Source organism: Pleurodeles waltl, chromosome 1_1 (genome assembly GCF_031143425.1).
Source record: "Pleurodeles waltl isolate 20211129_DDA chromosome 1_1, aPleWal1.hap1.20221129, whole genome shotgun sequence".
NCBI lineage: Eukaryota > Metazoa > Chordata > Amphibia > Caudata > Salamandridae > Pleurodeles > Pleurodeles waltl.
The window spans coordinates 797,743,484-797,760,967 of record NC_090436.1 but is presented as its reverse complement, the minus strand read 5'-3'; the positions used below and the strand labels follow the sequence as shown (position 1 = coordinate 797,760,967).

Here is a 17,484-nt window from a genome sequence, read left to right as displayed (position 1 = left end):
CAGATCTCCCGCCTAGCCAAAAGTATTAAATAGAATAACAAATTCCTATGAACACTTGAGAGGTTTTGCAGGTCTAAGGTACCACCAAATAAAACTAAGGCTGGGGAAGCTACCAGTGGGGCCTGTATCACAGAGGATAGAGTCTCAAACACATCCCCCCAGAAATTTGAAACCCGAGGACATAGCATCAACATATGAGTGTCATCTGCCCCCACTAGTCCACACTTTTTACAAGCTGCATGGGCATTTTTATTGAATTTGTTTAACTTCTTTGGGGTATAGTATGCCCTATGTATCACAAATAAATGATTCTTTCTAAGAGCGACAGTCTTGACCACCCTATAAAGACGTTGCCTAGAACCTGCCCATAATATGCTAATCACCTCCTTGCTCACCACTTCCTCCCATATAGAACCAGGAAAATTTTGTTCGTCATCTAAACTATCCAGGCACTTCAAAAGTATTCTATAATAGACAGCAGCTTCCTTCTTGCATGACTGATTTTTATGTAATAACTCCACTAGATCATTGGTCTCCTTTTCCGCTATTCTTAAAGATCTTACCCATGCATGTAATTGATAATATTTGAACCTAGACATCGAACAGTGACTCACAGAGGCAAATGTTCCCCAGGGTTTCAACACTGCATCCTGTAGTACTTGTCCCCATTCCATAATACCTGCCTCCTTCAAAGGGCGAGCTAAAGCATCTTTCAGACAATCCGGGGTTCCAGGGGAATCACAGATAGGAGCATGAATACTATAATACAATAGATTAGTGATTTTTCTTATCCTGGCCCACAAAGAAGCCGCCGCTTTTAGTGATTTCAGCCTTACTTTTTTATAAAATCTTGGGTGGCCAAATTTATACAGGAATTTCCGCTCCCCTTTTCCTTCACCATTCAGCATAGCCTTCTTCTGGGGGGAGACCTCCTCTGCTACTAATAGATCTTTAACTTTCTTTATCTGGAATGCCCATGCATATAACTGGATATCCGGGAGGGCAATCCCTCCCTTGACATAACTTCTGTGAAGCTTCTTCCTGGCAATCCTGATTCCCTGGTAAGCCCATAGGAAACTATCTATCTTTGATTGTAAATCTTGTATCCTTTTTTCCTCAAATTCCAGCGGCATCATATTGAAGAGAAAGGTGAGCTTCGGGAGAATAAACATTTTTACTAAATTCGCCCTCCAGTATAGGGTTAAAGGAAGGTGTACCCAGCTTAATAAACGTTTATCTATCTGATGCGTCAAAAATTTCAAGTTTACAGACGGCGTTTTCTCCAAATCCTGCGGTATCTTAACTCCAAGATATTTTATCTCCTCTTTTATTAGTTTATGATGGATATTCATATTCCATGTCATAATTTCCGTCTTTGATATATTAATTTGTTATCCGGATACCTGGCCAAAGTTTTGTGTTAACCCCTCCAATCTATCCATGTTGCGGGGAGGTCTGTAGTATAGATTATAATGTCATCAGCATACATGGATACCTTTTTCTCCCACCCCATGGAAACAAAAGGTTTTATTAGAGCATCCTTTTTAATCATACAAGCAAGTGGTTCTATATACACATCAAAAAGCAGGGGGGAAAGAGGACAACCCTGTCTGGTCCCTCTAGAAATGAAAAAAGGAGAAGTTAGACTCCGATTTATCAAAACTCTCGCTGATGGATTGGCGTAAATACTTTTTACAGCCCCTAAAAACATTGGCCCAAAATTCAACTGTACTAAAATATGATTTAAATAGCTCCAGTTCACTCAGTCAAACGTCTTAGTAGCATCAAGAGTAATAACCGCCAGAGGGAGATCCAATACTGATGCCATATCAATTGCCCCAATTAATTTGTGGGATAATTGATGCATATGCCTGTTTTTAAAAAAAACCTTCTGATCTTCATGGATCAGTGGCGCAATACCCTTCCCTAATCTGCTGGCAAGTATACTTGTAAATATTTTATAATCATTATTCAGTAGGGAAATTGGCCTATATGATTCACAAAGCAAGGAATCTTTCCCAGATTTTAATATGACAGTTATTATTGCTTCATTCCAAGACCCTGGCAATCGAGATTCTCCCCTCATCATTCCTTTCTTAGTGGAAGGGGGCTGCATGCTCTGAATCATTTTTATTCTGTTTGGTGAAATGTGGCATGTACCTTTGGATACCACATAACCAAGGTAAGGCACATCTTTTTGGCAGCACTGGAATTTCGATAATGAGGCTTTGTGTCTTCTATCCTGGAGGTGGTTCAGCAGAGCTACAGTGTCTTTTTTTCACAGGCTTCAAGTGATGAAGATGCCATAAGGAGAAAATCAAGGTACTGCAAAACAACGTTACCACCTTCCATGTGTAAGCTGTCCAAGTCTCTCTTTACTGCCTGCGAATAGACTGTGGGACTCTCAGTGAAGTCTTGAGATAATCGTGTGAAAGTGTACTGGACATACTTTAGCATGAAGACAAAGAGGAACTCCCTCTCTGGATGGACTCTAATGCTAAAAAACACAGAAGAGAGACCTATGAACGAAAAGTAGTCTGCCTCTATAGGTATAGAAGATAATATAGTATTGTTGTCAGGCACAAAAGGTGCTAAGGGAAACACGATGTTGTTTATCTGGCATAAATCATGTACAAACCTATATTTTATGACAAGACCGGAGGCTCCTATTACTTACTTTTCTTGCTTTATTTTCAATAGCAGCTGCAGTCAATAAAAAACAACCAATCCCATAAGGTTTGCAGAACGAGCAACCAATGGGAAACAAAGGAGAAAATATGACCAATCAGGACACAATACACTTGAAGATATACCAATCTTGACTGCAAGCAGCCCTCTTTTCTTTTGCAAGATAGTCAAGTGAAGGATTTAAACATTGGAAATATACAAGCACTTATACAGGTGGCTAAGATAAAAACCAACAAGTCTGGAATTTTGTTCAGGGCAGGAGAAGAGTAGTTCTTAATGGAGTGATGAAGAAGAGGATCCGGTCGTAACGTTGATTAGAAAGGAGTGACGCTTGGAGAGTTAACTGTATCCGGAGTCTTAGCCAGAAGTAGACGATGGAGCGTTGGTAGAAACTAAAAGGGGGGGGTAATAAGAGAACAAAGTTAAAATGCGGTGGGATAATACTCTCCTCCGTGTCTTTAATAAAATTAAGACTTTCCATCATAAATTATTTGGAAAATCTACATTTTATGACAAGACCGGAGGCTCCTATTATGCTTGTTTAAAGCATATTAATTACCAGAGAAATTGCAGTATTAACAGGTTTTTGAGGTATCAATGCCTGCGAGTGACATTATCCATTTGATCCAACGAGCTAAAGTAGGAGAAGAAACAGGTTTATAGGGTTTTCCAAAAGAAATTAAAAGTTGGGAGGCTGAAGACGTTCTGAGATCAGCAGTCTTATGCTCATATACTTTTAAACAGTTTCCCACACATAACTTTGGGTAAGTGGGGGAAAAAGGGTAGAAAATAGAAGAGATATTCCCTATGGGCTCTCTTCTCTTTATACTTGATGCAACATCATCCCTTTGCTAGTTTTAGCTGTGTCCTTCTATACTTTGAAAATACGATCCCTTTCCATATTTATCAGAAGGGTACACAACTTGTGATATTCTTTAGTGTACCAATCAGGGCGGTGCAGTTTATAGCTATGGGCCACAGATGCTAGCAACCCATTCATAAGGGTCTGCGTGGCTAATACCTTATAGGCCTCTACTGACCATGGTACCCTTGCACTATTGTCCCATGCTTCATTGTATCTTAGAATGTATTCAGCAACTGATTCATCTGCCTTCTATGACGTGGCATTAACCAGAGAAAATTCACCAGGTTTCACTGCTAAGCCATTAATTGTGTCCCTTATAGACTCTAACCAAGTAATCAACCTACTTTCTGTGAGATAGATATCATTAGTCAGTGTGGTCTAATCTCTTTCCTGTGGAATTTGGAACAAGGTTTTGACCAAAGACCACCTACCACTGTATGCTATTTTTACTAGCATTTCTACGTCTCTGGGAAGTGGGATATAGGCAATGCATATTTTATGAAGCCATTCATACTGGCTATGAATGGGTTGAACGCGTCTTTAGTCATCTGAGCCACCTCTCAGGGAGCCCATGCCGTTAACATTGCTGTCCCACCCAAAACTCTTTTTGGCACACTTAATATGGTGTTCAGTAGTATTTCATATGAAAATGTGGTTTCACCCTTTCATTTTAGTACCTGTGAGCATGACCGTGTAAGTATCAATCGTTCCCTGTTGTCTATCTTCTCCTTAAGTTAATTAATGGAGCGTTGTATATGTTCCCTGTCAGTGTTTACCTCCTCCTGGAATTCATCCGCCTCCTTCTTCAGCTGAGCTATTCTCTCATGTTCCTCCTCATTTTCTTTACTTCAGCACTCAACCCTGTATTCTCCACACGTGAAAACTTGAAGGGCTACCTGGTGGTAATATAAAACCTTTCTCTCCTGCCAGCTATTTAAACACATTTTTAGTCTTTTTCTGCACACGAGAGATAACTACTTTCCTGTTTCCTTTAGAATTACGGTTGCCCATTATGCCCTTTACTCACAATTTATGCCCTGAAAGATAAACCTAACAAATTGTATCTTGCAAAAAAATGGTAGGCAGTGGACAGAGAGCAAGAGAGAAAAACTCAACAGCTGGTGACAACTCTGAGACAACACATAAAACAATTTGTTTACCCAATACAATAATACACTTCTTCATATATAATTGTTTAAAAATTGCAAGGAAAGCACAGCTGCACATTACCATCAGTCAGCATGTAACTCATTGATGAATAGCCCATTTTCTTTCTGCACACTGCAAATCTTTTCCCCTTGTTCCGTTGCAACCCACCAACCAGATGCTCCTCTCGCCCTAATAATATTCCCAAATATCCTCTGGCTCAGGCTCTCCTGCATGGATTATATTTTCCCAAAAAATCAGCCACTGCACATCGAATTATTGACACTCATAGCTTTGCTCCTCAGTCCCCTGGTTCACTACCAGGGAGGAGGAAAAAAGAAAATCCTGTTTTACTTTATGCATTGGACGGCCACAGTGGCAAGGTACTCACCACACACCGGGTGATGTTCCACTCATCCGAGTCACGGCACCATCTGTTGGGGAAAGCATTTGCAACCCTCCCTAGAGAGCGACGATAGAAAACACCATACACAGCAGTTGCACAGAAACCAACCAAATTTATTTGCAGGTATCAAAGCTTGCTAGCCAGCAAGGGGTTAGGCAGTGGGCATAATCAGGCTCCCAGACTCCTTCTCCCCGAGCTGCCAGAGTACTTGTACAAAAAGCAGCATCATCAAAAACCAAAAGAGGCTCAGTGCCAAACATGGGCAAACATATAGAATATGTAGGTGAAGCAAATTGAGCACAAGTCACAGTGCCAAATATAACATATAGAAATTGCCCTACAAGCAAAAGATAAGAAACAGGTGTACAGTGGACCCAGCTAAAGGAAGCTTTGATCTTGCTTGTGGATTGCCCATTAGAGACAGTAAGGCTGGTGTCTTGGAGTGGTTTGTGTGCACAACTGTTGGAGGTGTCAGAGAGGCCAGTGTGCAAGCCTAAGTTTAGACCTAGAATAGGTTTGTGAAGGAGGGTGATACCACTCAAAGAGCACTGCAGAGGAGCTGGCTGTCAGCTTGTGCAGAGAGAAGTGGTCAGCAGCTGAGTGGGTTTGAGACAGCGTTTGTGAGAGTTGGAGATTGAATTGTGCAACATATTAATGAAAATAGATATACATTTTCTCTCAACACTGGGGACTGCCACTACCCCGGGCTGAATTTAAATAAGATATGGGGTTCGTTCTGGACCTCCTGCACTGGGGACCACCACCTCCCCGGGGTTAATAGAAATGTTAGCGGTGGGCTGCGCAGCTCCACTCTTGGAGCCAATACTGGCCCTGGGTACAGCCACACCCCAGGGCCAGCTCCTGCTATGTTCTGGGGTGCCCACCCCAGGAGATAGGTGTTTGTTCTGAATTGGTGGGAGCTTTGACAGCTACCGCCAAGTCAGAGCAAACACTCTGGTTACAGCAAGTGAGAGCTGTCAAACAGCTCTCACTTGCTAGAAGTGAAGGTTTCCTCTGTTTCCCCTTCAGAGATGCAGGCAGGGAAACAGAGGAAACTATTGCTCTCACAGAGACGGAGCTCCATGCTTAGCAGCTCCCTCTCTGTGACAGCATTGCTGGCTCCCACAGGAGGTGAGAAGCCGGCTGGGAACACAGGGCCTTCAGTGTCCCCCCGCAGTACCCAACCATTTTGACTAGGTGCCCTGGCGGCACTCAGGTGACATGGCCGGGCCCTGGGAGATTGGGTCCCTGTGGCCGAGATTAGCACGGGGTGCTGCACAGTCCCCTTCCTCCCTAAAAAAATAAAGACCCTCATTACAACCCTGGTGGTTGGTGTTAAAGTGGCGGTAAGACTGCCAACAGGCCGGCAGTAAAAAAAATGGAATCACGACCATGGCGGAAACCGCCAACATAGACAGCCACTTTAACACTCCGACCGCCACGGCGGTAGAAACAAACACTGCGGCAGTCACCGCCAACAGAGAGGCAGAAGACAATGTTCCGCCCACCCTATCACAAGATGCCAATCCGCCACCTTTTCCGGGGCGGAACCAATGCGAACAAAAACACGGTGGAAACAGGACTTGGAAAGGAAAACACTCACCTCTCCACACCCCACGAGGAACCAGGACACCATGGAGTCAGAACTCCAGATACCCCCTGCGATGGTCTTCCTGCTCCTCTATCAGGAACACCAATGACGGCGGCTGCGACCATGGTGAGTACTGCACCTACAACACAGGGGAGGGGGGAGGGAAAAGAGAGTGACACACATGCAACACGCAACACCCCCACCCCTACCCTCACCCACAACAACATACACACAAATACATGGCGCAACATTATATATATACCCTCCCCACCCCCCCTGGAAGAACACAAGGACAAAAGGAAATGAGTTGAACGATTGTAATCATGAAAAATCCAGTAGTCAAAACTCAAAATACAGTATATACAATTATGTACACCAACTACACAAGTCCGGATAGTGCACCAATTATTGTCCGTGGACCACTGGGCCCAAAATGCATGTGCGAGGCCCACCCATGATACCAGACTTCAAGCGGAGAGAACACTGCAGGGGCATCAGATCGAAATGAAACAGGCACCTCAGTGGGATAGGGGGGGCACCTCAGCCTGATGAATGCACAACGCCACTTCTCCACGAGGGGGCTCCATGCCCACTGCTGTATCCTGGGGAGTGCAAAGCCACAGTCTCTCAAGTCTCTCCAGTGGGTGGGTTACCCACTGCTGTATCCTGGGGAGTGCAAAGCCACAGTCTCTCAAGTCTCTCCAGTGGGTGAGTTGCCCACCGCTTTATCCTGGGGAGTGCAAAGCCACAGTCTCTCAAGTCTCTCCAGTGGGTGGGTTGCCCACTGCTGTATCCTGGGGAGTGAAAAGCCACAGTCTCTCAAGTGGATAACAGTCTCCACTGGTTCTGGAGGGGGCTTTGTGCCCAGAGTGCTTCATCCTGCCAAGGAATGAGGTAGTGGATGTGATACTCCACTGGTTCTGGAAGGGGCTTTGTGCCCAGAGTGCTTCATCCTGCCAAGGACTGAGGTAGTGGATGTGATACTCCACTGGTTCTGGAGGGGGCTTTGTGCCCAGAGTGCTTCATCCTGCCAAGGACTGAGGTAGTGGATGTATCTTTCCACTGGTTCTGGAGGGGGCTTTGTGCCCAGAGTGCTTCATCCTGCCAAGGTCTGAGGTAGTGGATGTGATACTCCGCTGGTTCTGGAGGGGGCTTTGTGCCCAGAGTGCTTCATCCTGCCAAGGACTGAGGTAGTGGATGCCTTTCTCCACTGAAAGTGGTGCATCATGGAAGCTGCCCAGGCTCCTGGAACTGACCACCAGCCTCGGACGACTGACCACTGGGGATGGCAGTCATGTCTGCGGTTGTGCCACTGGCTCAGGATGTTGCGGGGCCGCTGGCGGTGCTTACGGTGGTGTCAGTCACGGAGGTGCTTGCAGCGGTGTCAGTCGTGCCGGTGCTGGCGGCGGCCTCTGTGGCAGCGGTGCTGGCGGCGGCCTCTGTGGCAGCAGTGCTTGCGGCGGGCTCTGTGGTATCGGTGCTGGCGGCGGGCTCCGTGGCATCGGTGCTAGCAGCGGGCTCTGTGGCGGCGGTGTTGGTGGTGGGCTCTGTGGCAGCATTGCTGGTGGCGGGCTCAGTAACTGCGGTGCTGGTGGTGGGCTCTGTGGCGGCAGTGCTGTGCTGGTGGTGGGCTCTGTGGCGGCGGTGCTGGTGGCAGGCTCAGTGACTGCGGTGCTGGTGGCGGGCTCTGTGGCGGCAGTGCTGGTGGTGGGCTCAGTGACTGCAGTGCTGGTGGTGGCCTCAATGACAGCGGTGCTGGTGGCGGTGCAGGTGGCGGTGCAGGTGGCGGTCATCTCCGCCGTACAGGTTGGCGTTGACATGGACAGAAGGTGTGACACTGGTCCCATTGTCGGTGCCACCATGCCCTCTCCTGAACTGCCCTTTATTTTCTGGCCCTTCCCCATCTTGGATGGTGGCAGAGCTGTCTTGCCACTATCCCCTTTCGTTTTCCCTGAGCCCTTAGTGGCAGGTGTTTTCTGCTTCTCCCTCCTGGATGTGAACAACTTTTTAACTTTTGCAGGTGGCGAAATGTCCTTGCCCTTGCTCCGTGGCACACTGGCATCCCTGATGGTTGGCGCACTCCAATAGTCCGTAGTTGCTGGCACCACTGTGCCTGGTGATATGGTGGCTGAGGTGCTGGGTTGGGACCTGGAAAGCCTAGCCCTAGGGGACGGACGGTGGGAGGAGGTGTAGGGAAGAGGTCAATATTAGCCAGGAAAAGTTTTTTAGACACACTGGAACGGGTAGATGGTTTGGGAGTGGAGGAAGAGGTCGTGGTTGTAGGAGGTGTACGTTTGCTGAATTTGGGTGAAGGTGCATGGGCTGGAGGCTGTTGTGAGGTGGATGGCTGTTGGGTGGGTGTGTGCCTGGGTTTGTGTACTTTAGGAGGAGGGCTCACAGACACACTGGTAGAGGACAGAGGGGATGTGTGAATGGTAGTGGGGGTGGTGAGTGCACGTGAGCGGTGTGTGGTGATGGGCGTGCTGGTGATGGAGGTAGTGTCTGAAGATGTAGTGTATGCAGGTGTGAGTAGAGACGAGACAGGGAGGGAGGAGGAGGACGTGGAGGAGGGGGACACAGTGGAGGCAGTGGATGTTGGTATGTCTCCATGGGTATGATGCTTGTGTGAGTGCCTGTGGGATGTGTGGTGCTTATGTTTGCCTGAGCCACCCTTGTGTGTTGAGGTGTGTGCATGCTGGTCTGATGGTGTGCTTGGGATAGGCTGAGGTGCAGGGGATTGGGTCTGGGTGGAGGAAGTTGGAGGGGGAGGCTGGACACAGGGACAATGGCTGCCATCAGTGCTGAGGCCAGAGCCTGAAATGCTCTCTGTTGGGCTGCCTGGCCAGAATAAATGCCCTCTAGGTATGCATTGGTTTGTTGCAAATGCCTCTCGACACCCTGGATGGCATTCACAATGGTAGATTGCCCAACAGTGAGGGATCTCAGGAGGTCAATAGCCTCCTCACTGAGGGCTGCAGGGCTGACTGGGGCAGGGCCTGAGGTGCCTGGGGCGAAGGAGATGCCCACCCTCCTGGGTGAGCGGCCACAGGACACATGCTGAAGGGCTGCTGGGAGGGCGGTGCTAGTAGGGGGGGTGGCTGTACCTGTTGATGCGGGGGCATAGAGGGGCCCGCCACCACAAGGGAGCTCCCATCAGAGGAGGAGTCACTGTCGCTGCTGTCACCTCCTGTCCCCACTGTGGAGCTCCCCTCGCCCTCCGTCCCACTGGTGGCTTCAGACTCTGTTGTCTTGCCCTCCAGGGCCAAGTGGGATGCAGCTCCCTCCTGCTCCGGTGCCACTGATCCTCCGCCTGATGATGCTATTGCACACAAGAACAGGGAGACCACAAAAAGGGGGGGGGAGACAGAAGAAAGACAAGTTCAGTGCATGCAATACCACTACTGTTGGCAGACACTATAGACACAGCAGCCCTCTGCACTACGTCATGCACTTATAGTTCCTAGATTATTCATAGGGCCATGGGGTACAAGGCCTATGCCCGATTGCTGCACACATGGAAGTCACAGGAGCCTGACAAGGTGTAGATGGCTCTTACCACTGGTGGGGTTGGGGTGCCACATAGCCTGCCTCACAAGGGGACCTTGCCTACAAAGCTTGCCCTGGCCTAGGGTAACCCACTTCCCACCTCCCCCACCCAGACACCTCGTAATGCACGCAGAGTCAGTTGGATGTGACTGTACTCACCTCCTTGTGGCTGCTTTGATGCCCTCAAGCACCCATCCAACTCCGGATACGCCACCGCCAGGATCCGGAACATCAGGGGGGTCATGGTGCGACGGGCACCCCTCCAACGTTGGGAGGCCATCCCCAGCTGGGCCTCCGCCGTCTTCTTGCTCCAGCGGCTAATGTCCTCCCATCTTTTCCGGCAGTGGGTGCTCCGTCTGTGGTGGACCCCCAGGGTCCGGACATCCTTGGCGATGGCACGCCAAATATCCTTCTTCTGGTGAGCGCTGACCTACAGGAATAGTACAGGGGAAAAGGAAAAACATTAACCATCCGGACTGTCACAGTCATTGGCCCACGTTCCCACCCTTGCCCTGATGCACATACACTCGCCGTCCGCTCATGCAGGGCTCAGTACCCCCCCAATGTATCTTCCATCCACACCACTCCAAACAGGCATTGCCCATGCAGCATGCTCACAGTGTACTCACCTGTTTGTCTGGAGGACCGCAGAGTAGCGTGTACTGGGGGAGGACTCCATCCACTAACTTCTCGAACTCCTCCGAAGTGAAGGCAGGGGCCCTTTCCCCAGACACATGAGCCATCGTCTCTTCCAGACTGAGGTCACACCAGCACTTGCAGTGTAGGTCCTCTCCTGTTGAAGGTCAGGTATCAAGTGAGTGTACAGATAGAAAATGGCAGTCACGTCTGCGGCGGTGCGTACCAAGATATCTCACATTTAGATAACATATTTCCAGTTTTAGCAATATGTACCTTTTTACCAGGAGATAATTAAAGTAATGAGGAGTGGCTGCTATCAAACAACTACATCTTGGGGTGTTTTTTGATTTTTGTTTCTTTCAGAATAGTTATCTTCTCCATAGCTAATTTTTTACAATTTTTTTTTTAACTCACGGGAGTACACTAGATAACTATTATGGTCCTCATTACAACTTCGTTGGATAGAAAAGCCTTTCCGCCGACGTTCTGATGGGTAGGATGCCGCCAGTGCAAAGCAGATAGTGAACCTTGCAACGGGGCTGGCCAGGGGGGCCCCTGCAATGCCCATGCGAAGTGCATGGGCAGTATAGGGGCCCCCATGGCGCCCCTGGTGCTCTGTCTCCACCAGCCGTTTCTAGGCAGTGCTACTGCCATGAAACCGCTGGCAGAGGAGGGAGTAGTAATCTCCAGCACTGCCCTGGTGGATTGGGACAGCCAGCACCGCCAGGCCGACTTTAAGTCGTAATGTGGCAGTGCTGGAGGTCCGAACGCGATGCTACCACCGAGGTCATAATATGGCCTTCAGACCACCACATTGGCAATGGTCTGACCGCCACCGCAACCCTGGTGGTCATTAGACCTCCAGGGCCATAATGAGACTCTATGTTTGTTGTATGTGAGAATGGGTGCATGGGTTTTTGAGTGTAGTTAAGGGTGGAATTTGAAGAAGGATGTTATTGATTAATACTTTACTTAGCCTAATATAATGAAAGTGTGCTTTTTATGAAGGAAGCTTAAACTAATGATTAGGGAGAATTATGTATTGAAACCACAACACATCTAGGGCTAGATGTAGGAACATTCTGAATTGCGACCCGCAAATTGCGAGTAAGATAGACCCGCAATTTGCGAGTCGCAATTCGGAATGTTGGATGGTGTCCCTGACACCATCTGCAAATCCCAAGGGGGTTGCAAAGGCCCACCTCATGAATATTCATGAGGTGGGTCGCAAATTGCGACCCCCTTGCGAATGGCGGCCCTCACAGGGATGGTGGCCTGCTGCGGACAGCAGACCACCATCTCTGTGACAGCTTTTTAATGAAGCAGTTTTTTTTTTTGTAATGCAGCCCTGTTTGCCTTAAAGGAAAATGAGATGCATTACAAACACGAAAAATTAAACGTTTTCGTTTCATTTTTTCAGAGCAGGCAGTGGTCCAATATGTTTGCACTGCCATTCACAACGGGGAAGGGGTCCCATGGGGAACCCTTCCCTTTTGCGAATGGGTTACCACCCATTTCAAAAGGGTGCAAACTGCAATTGGTTTGTGACTGTGTTTGCGGTCACAAAGCAATCCTGCATTGCACTGCGGCTCGCAATTAGGATGGGAACACCCCTTCCTAATCGCGACTCGCAAACCTGTTTTGCGATTCGATAACCAGGTTACCGAATCGCAAAACGTGGTTTGGGCATTGCATAGTGCTTTTTGCACGTCGCAAACAGCAAAATTCTCTGTTTGCGACATGCAAAAAGCTTTGTACATCTGGCCCCTAGAGACCTAAAAGTCTAAAATACTTTTAATGCAAAAATATCCATTGTACAAGCAAAACAATGATTGACGTTTTAAAGGACAAGAGCACCTGCCCACAATCACGCTGGCACACATAATACTAAAGTCTATACATTCCATACACATTTAAAATACACTTTTTCGGTACTAGTAAATGGGAGTAAACCCACCTTATCAAAATTGTTACTTTAACAGAAACTGGCTAATGAGCTGAGGTGAGGAGGTTCTCTTCAGAAAGAATGCAAAAAAATGTTTGGACACTATTTAATTATACAAACAATTGTTCAGGTTATCAGTTTTTAATTACATATATATATATTTATATATATATATATATATATATATATATATATATATATATATATATATGTTTTGAAAATTATCAACGTGCGTTGACTATCATGAAAGGAAGCACCCTTCTGTTAGAGTTTGGCATTTCTGTACTGCAATTTGTGTTTCGTGTAGAATGTAAAATGCCTGAATAAAATGCCTGAACCACCCAGCCAAAAGGAAAGTTACACCCACTGACACGAGATCAGGACATTACTACAATGGAAAGGCCTCAGCAACTGAGTGCGGTGCTTTGCGGGTATGTAGCATTTGATAAAATGCAATTGGGGTAGGACGAGGGGCGCATTACAAGTTTATTTGTTTGAAATAAGCACTTATAAAAATGGCAAAATTCATCTTCATGTGGGCAATAAAAAGAATACAGGAGAGACGCGTATCCATTGTGGCAAGCGATTCTGTAGGAAAGTGCCTCTTTTGACATGGTCACCTCCCCCCACTCTGCACTTTTTGCCTGGTTTCTGGTGTAATTTCAAAGGTGAAGGTGCACTGTGTCCCTGATAAACAGGTCCCAAGTGCCAGATCTATTTCCCTAAAACTGCACAGTCATTTTTCCCAATTGGCAAATATTTAGTTGCCACTGTAAGTCCAGAGTAAATGGTACCCCTGGTACCTAGAGCATGGGTGTTCTAAAGGAAGGCCCCTGAGGGCTGCAGCGCAGATTGTGCCACCCTCAGAGACCCTCTCACTAAGTGCATCCTGTGCTGCTTTCTCAGGCTGGATGTCTTTGTGCAGACCTAATATGAAAACACAAAATGGCACACAGTCTGTGTGCCATGTCCCCTGCACACTGCATGCAATATATGTAAGTCACCCCTCTGGCAGGCCTCTTAGCCCTAACAAGTATTGCATGAGAGGGCGTTCCTGCATGAGCAGATATGCCCCTGCTATGTCTTTGTTGATTCTCAGACATCGTAAGAAAACAGTGAAGCCATTTTAAGTACATGTGAGGGACACTGGTCATTATGAGTTCCCCAACTACATGATGCCTTCAGTGATAATAGGGATGTTTGGTATCAAACATCTTGTATCAATAAACCCTCACTGAATCCAGTGATGGGTTTATGAATACATGCACTCAGAGGGCCCCTCTGCAAACCTACCAACTTCTAGTGTGGGCACTGACTGGTCAAAACCAGCATAGCCACCTTAAGACAGAGCTCTGGCCCCCTGAGGTGAGAGCCAATGCTCTTCAGGGCTCAGAGTGAAGGTCTGCTCTGGGCAGATGTGTGACCTCCTCTCCTAGCCAGGATGGACATTCCGGGGTGGGGGAGCTTCAAAGGCCTTGTCTCCTTCGAAATGTGACCTAAGCTTCTCCAAATTGTGGAGGAGGCCATCCCCCAGGTTCCTGACCCCACTTTTGGGGGCAGGACTGCAGGAAAATTAAGTAAATTAGGAGGTGTGCCTACTTCATGCCAGCCTCACCTCTAGGGTGGAAGAGCTGAGGTGGACACTACTTTTTAAATTAATCCATCTTGCATGGAAGGAATTAGGCCAACAGGGTTAGGGCTATGCCTACTTCCCAAAGGAAGTGGTCATAGGAAGGGTGTAGTCACCCTAAAGGTGAGTAGCCCATTGGCTACCACCTGGCACCCCTGTACCATCCCTAAATGCAGGATTTAGGTGGCACCCCCGAACCCTAGAATCAACTTCCTGTCGACCTAAGAAGAGCCAGACAAAACAGAAGTCGCCCAGCAGAGAAGACTGAAGACACCAACTGATTTGGCCCCAGTCCTACCGGCCTGTCTGCAGCCTGCAAAGAACCCTGTGCCCAGTACATGACTGTCCTGCAGCCCAGTGGTCTCCAAAGCCTTGGGAGGAGTGTCTGCCTTCAAAAAAGAACAAGAACTCCTGTGGACAGCAGATCTGTTCAAAATACATATTTCCAAAGAAGAAAGAAGTCTGCCAAAGAACCACAAAACCACCGCCTGGAACCACCTCTGCACCCGACGCCCACGGCCCGAGTCCAAGTGGCCCACCAGCCCAGTGAAGGCTCCCCAGCACTTCTGACCCAGAGTCCATTGTGGGATGACCCCTGCTGGACTCCACAGCAATGCCTGCAGCCTAAATCCAAGGCCCCCCCGACCGTGACCTGCCTGGTAAGCTGTTTCCAACGCCAAAAGACACCCCTGCACACCGAGCCCCTGGGCCTTGAGGAGCTATACCATTGGTGTCCCTATGACCCCTGGCATCTTAACTTACCTGGGCAGCTGTGGTTTGGCCTCTCCTTGCCTCCTGGCCAGAGCCTGCAGCCTGTTTCTGAAATTGATCTCCTGCATTGGTTAACATTGGGAGCCTGACCCTGTATTGGCACTCTGCACTCAATTGCCCCGGTGCTACTGAGTGTGTAAGTTTGGTGCTGCCTTGTGGCCCTCTTTTACTTACCTCAGCTCCAGGAGATCGACCCCTGACATGGCTCTACACACCTGGGAGCAGCACATCTTTTGTTACCCCCTGTCTCCATAGAGTAACATTGGACACCCAACACTGTGTTGGCACTCTGCACCCGGCCACCCCTCTGCTGCTGAGAGTGTATGTTTGGTGCTGCCCTATGCCCCCCTTCCCCGGTGCTTACCTTAACCCCTAGAGACCAACCTTTGATGCCGGTGACTCTGAATTCGACCTCTGTACCCAGTTCCCCCTGTCCCACTATGGGTGCACTCCTGGTGCTGATCTGAACCACACCTGGTGTTGACCGAAAACCCAGAATACTGGCACTGTAAGTTGTGGACTTACCTGCGAAGCTACGTCTTTGTTTCCTTCTATACATTAACACTGGAGACTCTCAAAACTGCAGTTTTCATTTTTTTAATGAAAAAGTATGTTATTTTGAAAACTGCTTACCTTATAACGATGTTCTTTGGTTCAGAGCATGTATAAAAGAAAATGTTATTTTTCTAAATTGGTCTCAGATTTATTTATTGAGTGTGTGTCTCATTTATTGCCTCTGTGAGTGCAACAAATGCTGAACACAACTCCTTGATAAGCATAGCTGCTCACCCACACTACTACAAATAGAGCTCTAGACCTATCTATTTTTGCCTTTGCACATCTTTGGGAATCCACTAGACTCTCTGCACATTGTACTATATTTTAGTTCACTATATAGAGATCCAGATTCCTACTTGAGCAGAATTGTTACCAGAATCATTAAATGAGTGAAACTGGGAAAAGTTATATGGGCAATGATGGTGGCACTGTAATTGAAGAACATAAAGTAAAGGAACAGTCTGCTTTCTCTCGCCACATGCTGTCTTACAATGGTGAAGCACAGTGACCTTTTTAAACTGGCCAGGTGCTTGTAATATTGTGTGCACGATCAACATTGAAAAAGGCATCTTCTGCCAAAATGCGTCTTTAGAATTGTTAGAATGAACTAAGTACTATTGCAACCCACTGAGTGCTCCACTATTTGCTTTAAAAATTATCAACGAGAGTCCACTGTCACGACAGGAAGAATCCGTCTGATAGAATTTGGCATTTCCATTGTGGAATTTGTGTTTTATGTATAACGTAAAATGCCTGAACCACTGCTGCCTAAAGGAAAGCTACACCCGCTGACACAAGATCAGGACATTACTACAATGGAAAAGTCTCCGCTATTGAATGAAGGGCCCCATGGAGAGTAGAGAAGCAGTCTAGTCTCTCCACAGGATCCTTCGTGACATGGAAGGTGTCACAAGGATGGGATTGGCACAGTGGGAAGCAGGGGAGTGGGTTGGCGGGGAGTATATATAGAAATGTTAGGGAAAGGGATGGCTGATCACACTCTGAGAAGTTGACCAGGGAAAGGTAGGAGTAGGGAAAAGTTTTTTGGAAAAAAACAACAAAAACTGAAGAAAATATGCATTAAATCGGACCGACATGGCTGTTAACTATGACACGGAGATGGGCCGTGCCGCACTCTACGTGCTGGGCGAGGCTGGCCGGGCTGACCTGCTCAGGCCTGGCATCCTAGAACAGGCCTGGGTAGGCTTAGAGTTTCCCAGGCGCTCTGCTGCTCACTGCGTGGCGGCAGCGGTCGCTACATTCCATTCACCAGCAGCGGGAAAAACCAAGAGGAAGCCGGTGAGGGGGATAGGACGTGGAGTGTCTGCACCCCCAAAAAAAGAGAAGGCCCAGAGGGGCACTGTGATGAGTAGTGAGGCCCCAGGGGATAAAGTGGTGGAGTCCCTGGAACGAGGCCTGTCAGGGAAGGCTGGGGAACACAGTGCTCATGCCTTTCTAGCCAGTGAGGAGATGTGGGAGAGGGGCCTCTGGACATGACAAGCACTGATAAGCCTCTGGACTTGTCCTCTGGGTGGGCCAGAGGTACAGGCCTGGGGTCATACAAACTAGACAGGCCCCAAAAGTGTAGGAGCAAATTCAGGCACATAGTTAGGCAGGATGAGGAGACAGATTTGAAGGGGGTGGTCCCAACTCCTAAAGTGAATGTGGTTTTGACTGGGGGGCACCAGGCAAGCCACAT

The 17,484-nt window shown here is 47.9% G+C and overlaps 1 long non-coding RNA gene across 1 annotated transcript in view; it reads right to left on the bottom strand.

The window, feature by feature from the left end:
• Positions 1-2,679: 2,679 nt before the first annotated feature.
• LOC138284610 (uncharacterized) overlaps positions 2,680-17,484 on the bottom strand; it is a 69,791-nt gene continuing 54,986 nt past the window's right edge. The window contains exon 3 of the long non-coding RNA XR_011201433.1: positions 2,680-3,080. This is a non-coding gene — a long non-coding RNA (uncharacterized lncRNA). The remainder of the gene's footprint in view (positions 3,081-17,484) is intronic.